This window comes from Engraulis encrasicolus, chromosome 2 (genome assembly GCF_034702125.1).
Source record: "Engraulis encrasicolus isolate BLACKSEA-1 chromosome 2, IST_EnEncr_1.0, whole genome shotgun sequence".
Lineage (NCBI taxonomy): Eukaryota > Metazoa > Chordata > Actinopteri > Clupeiformes > Engraulidae > Engraulis > Engraulis encrasicolus.
Genome location: NC_085858.1, coordinates 57,804,137 through 57,820,479, shown reverse-complemented (window position 1 = coordinate 57,820,479; position 16,343 = coordinate 57,804,137). Strand labels below are relative to the sequence as shown.

The 16,343-nt window shown below is 40.6% G+C and overlaps 2 long non-coding RNA genes across 2 annotated transcripts; both read right to left on the bottom strand.

The window, feature by feature from the left end:
* Window positions 1-53: 53 nt before the first annotated feature.
* LOC134443077 (uncharacterized) lies at window positions 54-4,510 on the bottom strand. Its single transcript, XR_010033565.1, has 3 exons — window positions 4,101-4,510; window positions 742-805; window positions 54-205 (listed from the first exon to the last, which is right to left on the bottom strand). It is a non-coding gene; the product is annotated as an uncharacterized LOC134443077 (long non-coding RNA).
* Window positions 4,511-10,122: 5,612 nt separating this feature from the next.
* Window positions 10,123-11,138, bottom strand: LOC134443091 (uncharacterized). Its single transcript, XR_010033569.1, has 2 exons — window positions 10,703-11,138; window positions 10,123-10,337 (listed from the first exon to the last, which is right to left on the bottom strand). It is a non-coding gene; the product is annotated as an uncharacterized LOC134443091 (long non-coding RNA).
* Window positions 11,139-16,343: the final 5,205 nt, after the last annotated feature.

The window sequence follows — 16,343 nt, the reverse complement described above, 5'->3', positions numbered from 1 at the left end:
TAAACACACACACAAACCAGATACTTCAAAAACATTGAGACAACACCATGGGAAAGGATGTGGGGGATGCCATGTTGTCCCTTGTTATAAGTAGTTAAATCTTGCACTGTGGTCGACCGGGAGTATGCATGAGGCACAGCAGACTTGTAGTTTGTGCAGTTCCACCGATTCAGTGATGCAGCTGGAGAGCTGGTTGGTCCAAAACCTGGAGAACAGAATAAGATTTTAGTAAGTTATGTGTATCACAATAACTTCAATATTCCAGTAGATCAGTTGTTTCTGAAATACCCCAACCAAGACCCTCTGGTACCAACAGCCATGTCATGTTGAAAGTAATTTAAATATTTTTTCTTCCCCATTCTGATGCTCGGTTTGAACTCAGGTGATCTCAACTATGTGTACTTGCCTAAATTCACAGAGTTGCCACCATGTCATTGGCAGATCAGAAATTTCTGTCAATGAACAGTTAGAAATATATAAAATATAAAAGTTTTAATATAGAACTTAGTTTTATGTTGTCTGTTAAACAGATATTGCATTAAACATAGTCTGTGCATATTGTGGAGATATATTTTGTGTTTATTGAAGTATTTTTCAAAATGTTACTTTTCAAAAGGGCTTTGGCATTAACATGTATCGATGAGTTATGAGGAATATACAATGCTCAGCAATAATGAGCAAACAGCTTGACAATTTCGATGGGTGAGGACAAAGACAATGAAGGTGTATGGAGAAGCTTACCACTGATGTGTTCACTGCCTTGCCATAGCTCAGCTTGGAGGTCAGCACGGTCATTCAACAGCAACTGAAAGTGGGGGAGAGATTACATTACATTACATTTACTGACGCTTTTAACCAAAGCAACTGACAGTTAAAGGTTAGGTTGAGAAATATAGTTTAGACAACTTCCACTGTGCTCCGTTAAGGTTAAAGGGACACTGTGCAGGAAATGGTCAAAAAAGGTACTGCAACTATGCTGCTCATTGAAACTGGGCTGCCTCTTGCCAAATTTGATCTTAACATGAAAGTTTACTGAGTAATAAACTAATATTTTCTAGTATGGTCCAAGTAGAGTCATTTTTGCAGCTAAAAATGGCTATTTTTGGAAATTCAAAATGGCGGACCATGGAGAAGATCCCCCTTTTCATGTATGAAAATTCCAATTTTTCCAGTCATAACGATTACTTAGAATTTGATGGTGGTGGTAAGTATTCATGAAAAGGGTAACATTAGTGAATGGGCAGCATGAATTCTGGAAATAAACCTCTAAAATTCTCACACAGTGTCCCTTTAAGGTCAGGACAGTTTATATCAGCTGTATGTAGCCCCTTAATGCGCGCCGTACCTCCAGAGGCACGCTGTAATAGTCATTGAAATGTAACTACCATAGCACTACAATACCATGACACAACACAGGCCCTTTAGTAATGCACCACGACTTGGTCATTACCATACTGGTAACAACAAATGTATAAAGCCGCGTCTTAAGGGGTTAAAAACAGACGATCACTTCTGCCCGCTGTCTTTCCCAAGACGCTTTTGGCAATTACAGATAACTTGTGATCGGTTGTCTTGAGATTTGTTTGTGCACACGAGTCTGTGTACAGAAGTGTAGACCACGTACATCCTTTCGTTTTCACTTAAAAATCAAATGAAAGTGAATGGGCATAACATAACTGCAGGATAGCACAATATCTAGAATATGTATAGGTCACTGTCACACAGATGAAAGTACTCTTATTGCCATATTCTTGGGCAAGTAGGCTTAACCCTTTAGCTCCCATAACGGCCGTGAACGTCCGGCTGGATCTGTACCATAACGGCCGCGGCCGGCCGGAATATTTTCATATGAATTTTCATATATTTTCATATTTTCATGCAGTTTTTCCAGCTTTCAAACACTTTAGCTCAATATTATAGACCCTCCTCGATATACTTTCAGTATAAAAACTATATGTTTATATTATTTTATTTTTCAGTATTTTAGATTTTATTACGAGATGCGCCGCTTTATGCGATTTGGCAATCTGCCTTCAATTCAAATGACGGCCGTCCGAGATTGGATGGCTACAAACACAACCATTCTGTTTCTACAACCAATATACCCTAATATATGAAAACTTCCAACCCTCTTCGATCTATTTTCATGGTCAACAGCACATGTTTATGACTATTTTAGGCTATTTTAGATCATGTTGTTTTATTAGGCTTATGAGATGGTGTTCAACTGTGATGAGTTCTGCCATGGTCCTAAATAGCAAACACAACTGTCCAGCCGATGTCTACACGCTACATATTAAAAATGTAAACCGTCTTCGGTGTGTTTTCAGAGTCAAACCATATGTTGGTATCCAACTATCTTAGTTTCCTGGAACAACGATGCGACAGCTCTGCGTAACAGCGCATCTGGAAGCGCAGCATGATAGGCTATTCATTTTGCGTGTCAGCTTTGGCAAAGCAGTCAAGGACTGTTACTACTGTGTCCTTCACAAAAATGTGCGTGAAGACGTTGAGTTGAATGCTAACTTCCAATAATCGCCTACCAACGTGGTGTTTGTAGCACTTCAATTCCGTATTACTCGGTGATGCCTGGCGCGTCTTACCTGTGCCAAATTGGGAGGGGAAACTTCCTTACAGCTCCATTCATGTCCTGGCTGCTATCGCTGACACTTCTACGGTTATCCTTACACGTCTTTGGCATGGTTTAGTTCAAACATTATAAGCTAGTGTAGTCCATTACAGTTACACCGCTTGAAACCGCTTGAAAACAGGACTTTTGGGTGGTGAACGACATTTGTTGTCGTCACATGATCATTGTTCAACTTTGACCCTGGATGGATGGATGGATAGACGAAGGATAGATAGATAGATGGATAGAGAGATCGATAGATAGATAGATAGATAGGCCTAAATATATAGATATATAGATAGATAGGCCTAGATAATATCGGATTTGATCACATTTTAATCATTTAATCCACATCAAAGGCACTCTATGGGAATACTGAACAATTAATTATCCATAAATGATATACCATTTGAAAGTGTGTTTTCTCTACTTTAATATGAAAGTAACTTGTAATTGACACTTTTCATGTCTTTTCAAGTTATTTGACATTATTTAAAATATGACCAAAATGCAGCTTTTTTCTTAGAATTCTTGGTAGAATTCCGGCCTATTCAAAAAAAGTTCTGGTAGCTAAAGGGTTAAAGGACCAGTTCAGTCAATTTCAATATGCTGTTGTATTGCTCACGCTACCCTTGACTTGTCAGTACTCGGTGATGCCACGAGATATGATTATTATCCGGGATGAGCTTTTCTAATGGGGGCAGCGTTTGTTTACATTTAAAAAAATGGTTTTTTTGCATAAGACTACTCCAAACATTTCCCCGAAAGGTACCGCTGTTTGCTAGTTGTCTGCTGATGTTGTATAACCTTTCGGATGTTTTTGGGTTTTTTTTTTTTTACATGTAAACAAAGCACTGCCCCCATTACAATGACCAAGATTTCGGAAGAAGAAAAAAAAACCTCAGGTACTGACAAGTCCAAGGTAGTGTGAGCATTACAACTGCATGTTAAAAAAAATTGACTGAACTGGTCCTTTAAACGTGCTGTGCTATGTTAATGGCAATAATTAATTTTATTTTGCTGAGCATTTGGTTAATTTCAATAGAATACTTTGGCACCACTTCTGATAACAGCAGATTAGTCTATGGTTTCTATGTCAAATGTGTTCTTATTTGGAATGCATTGTGCACACTGCTTATAGCCGCCCGTAACGTGCTTCTACAGGGAAGGAAAGGCAACTTGCAGCCTGTTTAGAACATGTAGAGTAAGAATAATAGTGATGATCAGGACAAGATACAGCGGATTGAATTGCTTTACTTTATCTGACTCCCTTTACACGAATGGGATGGCTAAATAGGCTATACATTTACTGAGGTCCCTACAAATGCTATAGAACTAGAATTAGAGGTGGCTGCATTCACACACGATTGTGAAAAATATGTTTCTAAATGTTATTCGGAACCCATAACTAAACACAAACACATAGTTGTGAAGTTAATGAACGTATATTGCCATCACGTGTATTACTTACCTGCTGCCTATGTTACGGCTTCGTCTTCTGGCTCTGTGTTGTCTTGTTGTAACAGAGCATGTCCACACAGGAGCTGCACCATCATCAACATTTACTGGGTACACAGAAAACATACAGCAGTCATTTTCTGGGGATGAATGTTTCTGTTGTCAGGGAGTTTACAAATACATATAACTTGATATGATGAATAAGTTATTTGCGGAAAGTTGTGGCCACTGAGGGGTAACGGTAAGAATGCACACTTGAAGATGTTCAAGTGGTTCTTGGGGATTTATTATAATAAAAAATCAGTAATTACATGTAATCTATATGCATGTGTGTGGTTTCATGAAAGTGAAACAGAAATGACATAAAGGAAGAATGACTCCTAAATACTGAATGTGAAATTAGCATGGATCCAAGTATGGTGTACGGGCTACGGTATATTGGTTATCGTGACACCCCTACATACCTGTAGTCGCTCTGTGTTGTCGGGCAGCTGCTGCTCCTGGTAGTCCTCTGTGTAGTGCGCGGTCAGAAGGTCGTCCGACACCGCCATGCAGCCACCTGCCATGTTGCGGCCAAAGGTCATCAGGGCCTGTCGTCAAGGGAAACGATTGGCGGGGGATGAGCATGATAGGGCAATGCTATATTCAGTCAAACATAACCACATGCACGATAGGACCCTCCGTACTCGGCAAGGGGTGGGTGATTAACATGAGCTGAAACTTTAAAGAGGTAATTTTTCCAGACCATCTTACAGGAGGTAAAACTCGCGGTGAAGTTTACCCGACATACTCAGCTATCTTTACCGGACTGGCAATAATATTCCTATGAGTTCAACTACAAACTGTCGCTCTCGTCACGCTAATTGCCTCAATACAACTTCGACTCAATACAAAGCCAATTACTTCCATTGCTCGCCTTGCTTATGTTGCAATTTTGAAAAATTTAGTTGAACAAAAAGCATTGATAGTCCTACACAAGCTGAAAACCCCTATGTTTTAAGGCACAATACATGAATTGCTTGTCATTCTGAAGTTATGAGGAGGAAATGATCACAGTATGTAATTACATGTTATTGGTTCAGCAATTCACTTTGACTACAGCTTTGAAATTAGGTGTTAGGCAACAAAGTGTGCCTCTGTGGCAACATCAGCAGACTTGGAGAGGTCAAAAAAGCTCACAGTGTCATGGTGTACAGTATGGTTATCTGGTACGGTACAGTGTTTTTTTTTCAAGCTGTAATGATTATTGTCAGCACTTTTTAACGTGGCTGATTACCGGTTATCGTGACACCCCTTGTAGAATCAGATTGTCGTAGGCAGGGTTCACGTTAGCCGGCTGTGGCCGGACATTGGCCGTTTTGCATCATGAATGACCAGCAAAATAAAATGTGACCGGCCAAAATGTCAGACAAAAAAAGGACTAAAATTAATCAGTAAATAATATTAGCTCATTTTAAACACTGAATGTTACACAAAACACCAGTGATATGAAACTGAACAAAGACGAAAATAGTTATGAATAGCCTATGTAAATGAACGTGTAATAGTCTAAACAGCACGCAATAGTGTTGCTTGCGCTCTCGTCCCCCACGGCGTTCTCCCCAATCAAGTTGCTTCCCTTTCACTTGACTCACACAGCTGGCTGATGTCAAGGAACAATTCAGGTTTTTTTTTTTGTATTTTAACAGTAAACACAAAGGGCATTGCGCTTGCAAAACCGTTTCATGAAAGAGAGCGCGCTTTTGCTCCCCATGCATACAAGCAGCTGGCTCTTTAACACCAGCCAACTGGCCCAATGCTAATGAATTTTAAGTTTTGCTGGTAGAAAAGACCAATTTACTAGCCACTTTGACCCATTAGGGAGTGTGTGTTTGGCTATATGATGGAAGGTCCGTTAGATATTCTAAATGTCCGGTATTCTGCAATGCAGCCAGCCACTTGTCCGGCCAGTAAGAATTCTAGCGTGATCTAGCGTCAATCACATCTCACCATGGCTGAAGTGCCCTTGAGCAAGGCACCTAACTTCACATTGCTCCAGGGTTTGTAACATTTTCCTGGACAAAAATGTCTGCCAATAGTGATACAGTATAATGGAATGCAATAATACACACTGTCCCTACCTTCAGAAACAGTATGTCATCCGCATCCATGGCCTCCTCTATGGTGCTGATGGCGTTCATTAGGGAGGCCATGTCACCAGACAGTTTGTCCACGGTGTCCTTCATCTTGCGGCTTTTCTGGTCCTCCTACTCCTTCAGGACGATCACATAGGAACTGGTGGATCTTCTCAAACTCCGCTTTCACCAGACGCTCCGCGTGCTAGGACTGCTTCTGCTCACACAAGACACATGATTTTACACAATCATCTTAGTAGTTGACATATTCATATACTTGTGACTTCACAAATACTGGGAATACTTGTGCATGTAGTGTACAATGGCAATGTAACAAAGCCTTTAAAAAATACCTTACTAGAAAGTTTCTCATGCACACCAGAAACGTCGTGCCTACCAGAAACTACAATCTCAGGTGCGCAGGGGAAAGTGACGCGCACGTGTGAACCAGAAAATTTTCAGGCGGGCATAAGAACATTTCTGGTGTGCACGAGAAACCCTATGTTTATTTGTTTTAACTCATTCATGTCAGTAGAATGTATAACTTAATGCATGATTTGACGCTGTGTCTTTCCATTACAAAGAACCTAACTCTCTCATCATTTAAACCCCTCAGCTTATCCTTGAAGGACCTCAGTAAAAAAAAAACACGCATCATCATCATGAGAAAACATACAGTGATACAGTGTAGACTCAAAACTGAAGCGCTGTCTTGGAAATGGTCAACATTGAGAAGACGACAGCCGTACACTTTGATGTCTTCCTGATATTTCATTAAAACCAACCAGCTTTAACGTGAAGGCAGATGGTTCAAAATTATAATGTTCATAAGTATATAAAAAAAACATTCTCTCTCTCTCTCTCTCTCTCTCTCTCATTACGGTCCTCCGCGGCCTCCTTAGTGGAGCAGGTGACATGATCTTCGTGCTCCTCTCTCACACACTGCTCACACACCAGTTCCTGGTCCTGGTGCAGAACAGCAGTATCCTCTCACTGTTCACATCGCGCCCAAGCGCAGGGGTTGAGAGCTGCGGACACTCACATCACAGATGCCTTGTGTCTTTTGTGTCTGTTAACAACGTCCAAAAAAGAGGAGTGATGACATGGATGTCCACTATAGTATATATTTTTGGTACTGCTGGTGCACTATGCACAATCACAAAAAAGTCCATTCGAGTCATTCAGTTTGAGAGCAACACATCAAAATACTAGAAGTAGGCCTACTAGCATCTACTCCGCCTCGGCCAGGTTTCAGCAGCGAATGGGGCAATCTTGTATTCAGAGCTGCCCCCTCAAATGAGTGTGTTGACCACCATAGAACACTTTCTCGGCCTACACACGAAATTCGAATGGACACGTTATAAAATGTGTATATATCATCCAACTTAATCAGTTATGCACCTGGCAAGTTGACAAGTCCTGACTTGAAATGTGTTGGTCTGCATGTGACACCACCGCAGTAGGCATAATGCCCGATTTGCTAACCCATAAGCAAATCAGGAGAAAAGCAAGAACTAATATAGACAACTATGCTGCCCTCGGTCTGCGTTACTGGTGCAGAACTAGACAGCTAGCGAACAGTTCAAGAGAAGGCAAGCTGAAGTGTAACTGTGTCCTTTTATTTTCTTTCTTTCATTTCCTTACTGACTTTTCTCTTGCACTTTCACTTTGTACACTTGCACTTCCAATCTCAATACATCTCTTAACACTTCTCTTTACTGTAAAACTGTTAACAGAAAACGAAATAAACATACGGTTTCACTTACTTCAACATTTTGCACGACACACAAATCTACAAGCAACCCAGCGATCTATTTTCAGTCAACACAACGTGGCCTCCCAGATAGCAGAGGGACGTTGAAAAGGCGATGAATTCTGGTCAGAATGGTCGTTTTCCGTCGTTGGTCAAAAAAACAACGCCGAAAAGGCGCCGTGAGACGTGGAATTCTTAACGCCGTGGAAGGTCGAATAAACGCTGTTTTAATCACTGTGGGTTAAGGTTGTTCTGCCGACCGTCAGCAAAGGTCGAACATACAGCGCTGAATCATCGCCAGTTTTCCCGACAAACTTTCAACGCGGCTAATGCTCAATACATTGGCATTGAGTGTTGTCTCACCCTGTTTGCACCACATTGCTTTACCCACTTCATGGAAAATAAATGTCCTGCACGAACGTGGAGATTACTGAGGGTTTCACTTGCTCAGACCACCTGCTACACGTAGTCAAACAATTGTTGCCTTTTGCTGATTTACTCAGTTTAGTTTCGTTTAGTCACATGACCCCTGACCAAAAAACAAACAAACAAAAAAAACCCGGGCATCCACTTAATAGAGCTCTTCAGCGTTGACGTCAACTTGTATGCGGCGTTTGGACTACCGGTTCCCTGGCGATTTTTTACATTGCAAAACGCCATAGAGGTTCAGGTTTGGCAAAAATATAAGTTGCACGGCAACAACGAACATTAGCGTGTCCCCGCATCCCTTTCTCATTAGTGGAACGGATCGTATAATCATGTTGGTGTATTCACATGTTAAATCATGACGATTATAATTCAATATTGCTAACCCCTTTCTGATCATTAAAACTTCCGAACTACATACTTTCCTTTGGTTGCCATGGGTACAACCTTCCGCACGTACATGCCGTTAGATACTGGCGCCGTTTCTGTAGTCGCCAAAAGCTTCCGGGTTTAGCATATGGACGCAACATCGTATTTATGTCGAAGTTTGACACAAAATGATCAACCATGTCATACCTACAGACTATTTTTAACACCCTCGACAGTTTGCGGGGGTTCGCTAAGCGCGTGCTTGCACTCGGAGCTTATTTGAAATTTACCCCTATTCATTCCCAATGGAGGCCGGAAGCCGATAGGAACCAGGACGTCCTTAAATGCTAACATGAAAGACTACAATCTACTACATGCTTCCGCTTCCGCTGAAGAACTCTATTGCCCATACTTACTGCATGCTGCAAATTCCATCTGCCAGAGGGTTTACTAATAAAGTAACACTGGGTGCCTACAGATATTCCTATGTCAAATTTGATCACCTTTTTACTACCTCCTTTATCCTTTTACAACCACGGCTTCGAGCTGACACTGAATAATGAAATGAAATACCTTTCCAAAGCCTATAATTACATGAATTAATGTTTTTTTTTAAAAAAAAATGTAAGTTTAAAAAATGTATAATAATTGTTGAGTGTATACAGTATGATAATTTAATGCAGGGTACAGGTATTTGTACAGGGTATCTGCTCCTGTCACTGTCTGTACCAGGCATTTGTCATGACCTGTTAAAGAAGTTTCTGTATGGTGCATGAGGGGGGGCAAGACACTGGCAGTCACAGACATGTACCCACCATGATTATAACGTCTATTGTGCAGTTGAATCATAAATTATATGAGCCCCCCCGCCCCCCATAATTAGGCAAATACAAATATACAAATTGCACCTTTTACTCAGTAAAGGTGGTAGGTAATTGTCGTCAATGTACTACCTTTACTATAAAGCTGAGACAATTTTTAAATCCAAAGCCAATGTGGCCCTTGGGCCAAAGTAATTGCTCAGCCCTGCTATAAAGTGATGGGGCCAGGGAAAACTAAGTAATAGAAAAACTTAAAAGTTCAGGTTTTTTTTTTTTAACAAGGGGGCTGTTTCTTCATCTTCATGCACTGATCTACTGCCAAGTCCAATGTACACTGTGCAGGAAATAGTCAAAAAAAGGTACTGCAACTATGCTGCTCATTGAAACTGGAAATAAATAACTAAAAATCTTTGTGATGCTAAAAAGTTCCATGCCAATGGGAATGACAAAGTATCAAGTGTGAACAGTAACCGGTACGGGTATGTTAAATTTGGCGTTTTGCTGCATTCACATTCCCTTGAACTGATCAGTAGTACAAAGTACAAAATCAAATACATATGAACAATCCTTTATTGCTCGGCCCGAATGTCATGTCAACTGAGTGAAAGAGGTTGGAAAGTCTTCGAGGAGGGCTAGCCTATCCAGTGGTGCTTGGGGGAACCAGCCCACTGCAGCAGTTGTCCTCGTGGAGCGACCTACTGCAACAGTCATTGACCACTGGAGTTGAAGGGGAATTGGATCCGTAGAATGGCGTTACAGATCATTTTCTGAGGAGGAAACAAAAATTGAGGTAAGGCATCACATTAGAATAAAATGAGTTGAAATACATTTCCACACTGTATATGTTATCATAAGTGTATTAAAAGCTTTCTTGCTGTTGTAGCATATCACTGTGTTTTGATTGCTTATTTGGTATTCCTCAGTGCTAGCATACAGCAGTGAGGTCCATGTCAGTGTTGGCTGTGTGCATGGAAAACCATAAAATAATACATAAACCAACATTCCAACTTCAATATCAAAATTAAAAGAGCAGATGATACTGATAACGCAAAATCGTTAGTGTGGGGAGGGGTGTCCTTGTCCCCCCCCCCAGGGAGTTGGCAACCGTATAGGTGTGAGGGAGCTGGCTGACCTTTGATTTTCATTCATATTAGTAGAGAAAAGCTTCACAGGATGCCTGCTGTAGCTCCTTCTCTCCCTCTCCATTTTAGGCGTTGTGCTGCAATAGACAAAAGTACAAGCTCTATGAACAAGAAATGACCAAACAAGCCAGAAAGTTCACTCCACTCTCTCAGTTCATTCCAAGTTGTCCTAGGACTCAGCTGAGTCCACCTCTTGCAAGGCTATCCTAATAACACCAGGGGGCATACCATATAAAAAGAAAAGATTGCAGCCTCCATTGATTGACCTCACCTATCTACACCAAACCAAAATTACAGGTCTACCTCCATTGTCAGCCCCTATTAATGTGTACATAACCATCAGTGTCCTGTCCAGTTGCTACGCCATCCACATCTCGTGCCCCCTTGACTCATATGATTCTTAAGCTCGTGCGACATTGTTTATATACGGATGCCGAGTTCCAGTTTACTTCGTGGGTGACAGTTTGTGGTGAAGGAGAGAGAGAGAGAGAGAGAGAGATTTAAACGTAGCGAATTTTTTCAAAAAATATATATTTTCCTTTTTTGTAGGTTGGTGTAGGGTAGTTTATTTTTTTAGCATACATTTTTGACTTTTGTATAGGTTTTTAGCTTTTGTCTGGTTCTAACACTAGCTAACATTAAATGGCTACCTAGCTAACAAATAAGGTATCCGTCATCGAAGCTAGCTAACACACAGAGAACGTGTCATATTGAATGACAGCGCTCATACAACCCAAGTTAAGAAGAACTCGTGGATACTAGAGTTAGTTATTACCAGGGGTGGAAAAGTAACTAATTACTTTTACTCAATATTGTACTTGAGTAGCTTTTATGAATACTTTGTACTTTTTAAGTAGTTTTTTAAATTAATACTTTTACTTGTGAGTGATTCTCTAATTCGCCTACACTTTTAAGTCCGTGGATTTTATTTGGCAATTCCATTAACTATTAACTGCATCCAATGATGTTTTGGACATTAGAAAACATTTATCTTTCATATAATACAGAAAGTGTAGACATAGCATTATTTCCCTCAGCAAGAATGAATATTTAATACTGGTTTTGGGCGTTTTCATGCCGTCCTGTTTTCCAAATGTCAGATTCAGTCTTAATATTAGCATGTAAAGAAACTTGTTTTGCCCAAGACGATTGCAAATGTTGATTCACAGTAATCATCACAATATGACAAAACTGTCAGAAAGACCACTGTCCTTTCCATTATACATGAAATTTGCCATTTTGTGTGTCTCCACGAAACCTCCTCCATAAATCAGTAATGGTTTGGTCTTAGGCCATACGAATAACATCACGTGATGTCATAACCTCTTTGGCAGGATACGGGAAGACTTTTTGGTAAATTTTGAGCTCCATCCTTCCATAATTTAATCCATTCTTTTTCATGTTCTCATAGCGGGAAAATTGCCTGTCAACAGTGTTATCAACATATTCATAAGAATCTGAATTAGAAATCCCATGTAGAAAAACACAGATAAAGCATACAGATACATGAATTGATTAAGGTGTTGTGGTGGAACTTCTGAGGTCCTCAGTTAGCACAACACCATAAAAATGGCTGAAATGTCAACGGTGTTACCGTCAATGGTGTTACAATTAAGTATGACAGTCAGGGTTGCCAGATGAGGCTGGTGATTTCCAACCTAAAAATAATCAAAATCCGCCCTAAAAACCCGCCCAATTCTATTGATTTATATGGCAGTGGGAAGGTTTTTCTGATAGATGCCATTTTTACCCGCACACGGCCATCCTAAGCAGCCCAATTGGGCGGGAACCAGCCCAATCTGGCAACACTGATGACAGTTGAGGAGGAGTATGTTTTTGCCAATTTATATCCATATTGACAGACAAACAAACAAAATAATTTGTGTTCTAGGGAGATGGGTTTGTCTGCTCTGTTTTTTTCTCCTAAAAAAGTGCCGACTTGTTCCCCTGCACTGTTGACCGTAACACAGTTGAGTTACACCGTTGACTGTTTTGAAAGTGTTTTTGTGCTATTGATCCCTTATGTGTTGGAAAAATCCTATGAACATACACTAGGGATTATCTCTGGAGAAGGACGTCTTGTGTAAGGAGGGTGACTATATTCAAATCAGACGTTACAGGGATTTATGATGAAAAATGTGTCAGTCTGTATCACACTGACTCATAAAATCCTACTTATGAAGCTCAAAAATCACATTTTCTATATCAGTTGCACAGATTAATGACAACATTACTGCTAAGGGACATAAGCACTTTCAAACATATATTGTTTCAACTCTGTAGTATTTTTATATATGTTTGAAATGACATAGTATTTGTCCATAACACTGTTGACAAAATAATTAAGCAAATGTTCGCTTTAATTAGAGTATTTATCAAATGATTTAAGATTAAGCTTGGCAATTTGTTTGTTTGGAAACTTAAATATATACACTATGTAAACATCTAGGTCATTTAGTTGAAAAAAAATACTGATAATTGACATTTTGCTTTTGCCAAAAGCGTAGAGAAATCGTAGAATCACTCTTGTACTTGAGTACATTTTGACCCAAGTACTTTACTCAATTACACTGGAAGCTGGCCTGAGTACTGAGTAAAAAAAATGACTGAGAGACAAAATGCCATGCACAATAATGCCACAATCCGCCAGAAATGAAAGATTGTGCAGGATGGCACACAGCATTTCCACTATTTTACTATCTTGTATCAATGTATTGGATGATGGCTGGTGCCAAGCAAGAGATAGAGGTTATGGAGGACGATATTCAAGAAAAATAAACATGACATTCTCAAGAGGAAAGCTAATTAAAAGTAACTAAGTACTTTTACTCAAATTACATTTTAAGTGAAGTACTTTTTACTTTTACTTGAGTAGATTTTTAGATAGGTACTTTTACTTGTACTTGAGTAGAATTTAGGCAAAGTAAAGATACTTTTACTTGAGTACACATTTTCTGTACTCTTTCCACCTCTGGTTATTAGTCTAGTTCTACTAAAATGTCAACCTGGCACCTTAGTCAGACCATTGAGAGTGCGAATCAGACCCTGTCTGAGAGTGAAGAATCTTTCTTCTCTGGCTCAACAGCCACGCTAGCAGAGATTCTAGGAATAGTTAGGACTAATAGCTACGTTGTTATCTCTCTGGCGCTAGCATTTCAAGCTAGGCGGATCCGATCGATTAGCTATCTCGTTCTATGCTAGCGGGCTGACAAGCATCGTACTCTCATACAATGATATTGATACATGAACGATCCAAATACAAATTAGTACACACCGGGGTACACAGAAAACATACAGCCGTCATTTGCTGGGGGGGGGTTGCCTCTGTCTGGCTATATCGAAAAGGCTTCATGCTAATGTGTACAACAACAGTATACAACCCATCAAGTAGACCTAGTCACCTGCATCATGAATAGCGGCCTACTAGCTCTACCTCTCTGCTACTACTAGAGCTACAGAAATTGGAGACACAATCTGAGCACAAACAACGTACAGGTACAAACAAAGTGCAGTTCGGTCTCACTAATAAAAAAAAAAACAATAAACCACTCACCTTTGTCTGCGTCATCCACAACCTGTTGGTGCTCCGTCGGAATCGTCAGCCTGCAGAAACCTAATAACTAGCACTCCAAGTTATATTTATGTATCGGTAGTTATTACAGCTCCGTCGTTATTACTGGACTGTGTCGTGTAGTTCTAAACGCACGAGTGAGTGGGCCTGTTCTCGCTGCACACACAGAGGCCTTGATCCCGCTGTCAAGCCATGCCTCTGATTGGTCCCATGGAAAGCGATAACTTGCCAATAAGCGGTGATTTGATTGGCTTCCACCCTCTGACCCCACCCCCCATCAAAAGAGGGCCAAAATTCGTAGACTTGTAAAAGCGATCCACACTTGTGTGCTTGCTGCTCCGAGCAGGAAGAGGTTCGCACAGCATGGCAAAACAGATTCACATTTGTACACACTCCTACTGCCACACAACTACAAAACATTTATACAGGTACGTTTTATATTTTAGGAGATGCAAAATATGTGTGCAGATCTACAAATTTAACCTGCAGATGCAAGATGTTTTTCCACAAATACATTGTATCTGGCACGTATGTGAAATTATTCTGCACATCTGGATTGTATTTCTGCAGATACAATCTTTTAGGCCTTGTTCTAGTTCCATATACGTGGGGGTCAATTAATCTGATCTTGAACATATTTTGAAGAACATGCCCACAGACATGGCAGCACAAGGACGTAGGCTATTGCTTTCAATCAAAACACAAAGTAGACGTTATGTCCTGCTTTGAGTGATCACTAGCCTACTTGTTTTGAGAGAAGGCTCACAACTATAGTCGCAGATTGCATGTTGTAAGACTGTCCAACTTGTATGCAATAGTCATTTTTTCCTGTCATTACGTTTCAATTACAACGTGATGAAGTGGGTGACATGAGGATGGGACTCGCTAGCTAAGCTAATATTACTCAAGTGCTATTGTAAACTACCCTTCAAGATTTCATTACCGTTATGTATTGATATTCGCCACACTTATTGATCAGCAGTTTTTAATGGGTTATGTCTCAGTGAAAATCAAGGTTTCTTTATTGACACTTACCAGTCGCACAGCCGAAAAGTGGGTTGGTTCAGTAGCACCCTCGCAGCGTGATATTAATTTTTCACCCTTGTTATTGCCATCGTGGGAGGGGCGGGACATGACTTGAACTGAGCATTCTCTGATTGGGTGTTTTGTTGTCCAATCAGCACCTGCGTTGGCGTTGCTAAGGTGGAATGTAAGGTGGAATGTTCCCAAATCTGGCTTCAAAGCGTTGAATGGCAAATAGCGTTGATTTGGCTATTTACTGTCAATGCTCATAACGTACAAGATCATGGGATCTGTGTCATAATGGCCAAGCATTCCGACCTTAACAGTTTCTCTGCCCAATCAGAGAGCAGGGCAGTGTGTCATAATAGCCAAGTATTCCGGCCCCATACGGAATTTACAATAGGCAACTCCCCAGACCTAATCTCACTTGTGATTAGGTCTGGTGTTAACCAGGCAAAACTTACACTAGAATCGTCTTTGCCCAGGGGCGGTCCTAGGGGTGGACCAACCGGGCAATTGGCCACAGCAGTGACTGTGAGGGGGCAAAACTCTGCAGCCAATGACATTGTGAAAACTAGAAATGCACTCAGAGAGTGCAGACCTCGCCCTATCCCGCTATGGCGAATAATCTTTAAAAAAAAATCTGGATCCACATCGTGATCCGGACCACCACCAAAATGTAATCACCTCTTCCTTTTGTCATGTCCAACAACTCCACGAATTTGAATCCAAATCCGATCATGACCTTCTGAGTTATCCTGCTGACAGACAGACAGACAGACAAAACAAACAGACAAACCAACGCCACCGCAAACATTAGCTCCTTGGCAGGGTGCGATTTGTAGGAGGGGATGGGGGGGATAGTCCCCCCTTCTGGTTTTGATGTTGACACTTGATTTTACACACATGACACACGTGATTTTAATCACAGTTTAATGTAATTCCATTTGCTTAAAATCTGAATCCTATCCCCCAAATCACACCCTGGGCATTAGCATCTTGTATCTGTGCTATTGCCATGCTATTGCAATAACAAC